The sequence below is a fragment of the Vigna umbellata genome, chromosome 3, assembly GCF_029865625.1.
Source record: "Vigna umbellata cultivar VRB3 chromosome 3, Vumbellata_1.0, whole genome shotgun sequence".
Taxonomy (NCBI): Eukaryota; Viridiplantae; Streptophyta; class Magnoliopsida; order Fabales; family Fabaceae; genus Vigna; species Vigna umbellata.
In genome coordinates this window covers 29,353,974-29,355,967 of record NC_142167.1, presented here as the reverse complement: position 1 = coordinate 29,355,967, position 1,994 = coordinate 29,353,974, and the positions used below count along the sequence as shown (strand labels likewise).

The 1,994-nt window shown below is 33.3% G+C and overlaps 1 pseudogene; it reads right to left on the bottom strand.

Moving 5' to 3' along the window:
• Window positions 1–519: 519 nt before the first annotated feature.
• Window positions 520–1,307, bottom strand: LOC124823861 (uncharacterized; annotated as a pseudogene).
• Between the last annotated feature and the right edge of the window lie 687 nt (window positions 1,308–1,994).

Genomic DNA, 1,994 nt, shown 5'->3' with positions numbered 1-1,994 from the left:
GTCTTACATAGATTTATACTCCTCGTGAAACACATGTTTATGAGGATCTTGAGTTTGTTCTTATAAAGGTTCTAAACTTACTAGAGGTTTTGAACTTTACGAATTAGATCACTTCCAACAATTCTTCCTATAAATTTTATTCTTCCCCCCAAACTCAATATCCTTAAAGAATATTATGCTTAGTATCATGCAATTCCATATTTAAGGATTCATAATAGGAAGTCACCGTATGAAGAATATATAGATTATTATTTGCCAAAAATGAATCGGTTTCAACAAAACTTGAATAAGAAACATTTGAATTCATTATTTCCAAACTAATATAAATAACAAAATTTGTCCAAATAAACAAATGAAATAAAATTCCGCCTAAATGACGGTACAATGAAATGTCTTTCAAAACCAAAATTTAGAAAATCACTACAAAATAATAATCTAAAACATTCTATCACTTCCATGACTACAAATTTAACATCTCTAAATAGATTCATCTTTCAAAAATAATTGTCTTTTGATAGCTTAGTCAACCCTTTCTTTGGCACACCAAGCATCATATTTTGTGCATTCCTTTTTCATGTGTCCAACTTTATTGGAAAAGAAACATTTATTAAATTTTTTTTCTTTTGTGATGGACCTTTAAAAGCATTACTATTAGGATTCTCAGTTTTGCCCTTGTCATTAAAGGTACTGGTTAAGTGAGAACTTTTAGTCCTTTCTTGCTTTAGTCTCTCCTCTTCTTGAACACAATATGAAATAAGCTCATTAAGAGACCATTTCTCCTTCTAACAGTTATAGGATCTTAAACTGTCCAAATTGTACAGGAAGAGAGTTTAGAATAAAATGTACAAGTCTTCTTGCAACTCAAGTTTCAACGCCTTAAGTTTTGAAGCAATGTTTGACATTTCCATAATGTACTCTCTCACATTTCCTTTGCCTTGATACCTCATGGAAGCCAAGCTTTGAAGAAGTGCACTTGCTTCCGCCTTTTCGCTTTTCACAAAGCGCTTTTCAATCTCAGCAAGGAAATCTTTAGCACTTGTAATTTCTTTAGATATAGTACCTCTATAAACCTTTGAAATGTCATGCTTAATGACCATCAAACACATGCGATTTGAGCGATCCCACTTCTCATATTCTCTCCTCTTGTTAGAGGTACTTGAGTTCTTAAGAGAAGGAGGTTCCTCAATCCTTAACGCGAGGTCGAGATCCATGCAACCAAGAATTATCTCTATGTTGTCTTTCCAATCCTTAAAATTTGTACCGTTGAGGACTAGAATTGAATTTAAGTTGACAGATCTAGAAGTCATCGTAACTGTATTTTATATTAGAGAAACAAAGGAATTAAGCTCACACTGTAAAATTAATAATTATATAAATATAATTCAAATGATATTCTATCCCATCTCAAGACACCCAATGCCCCATCAATATCAAGTCTTTGGACAAAAATATTAATTGCTAGAGGTATCTTGGTGTAATGATCAACACTGATAATAAGAACATGTCCAATAACAAACCTATTTTTGGATTGATTTTCTTATTGACAAGTAAAAGACCTTATAATTATCACATGTTACCATCATAGGTGTCGCAACCGGAATCGCGACGGGACGACGATCCAAAAAGAAAACGGTTTTTGAAAAGAGATTTGGAGTCGCCATCATAGTTTATTCTGGAAAACTACAGAAAAACCATAAAATGATAAGGCATGATCTGCGAAAATGAGATTCCTGGTTCGGGAGTCGGTTACGCGTAGGGAAGGTATTAGCACCCTACAACGCCTGCCCTAAGGCAGTACCTTTAACTAAATACGCGAATATGATGTGGTCTTCAAAATGTTTAACTATCCCCTAAAATAAAACTCTAAATAAACAAAATATATTTTTTTACTTTTTGGGCCCGATAAGGATTGACATTGCTCCTACGTATTCTCATTCAAAATGAGAAATCAGGGTTACGTAGTTCTTTTGGAACTGTTTGAGAAGTTTGTTTGG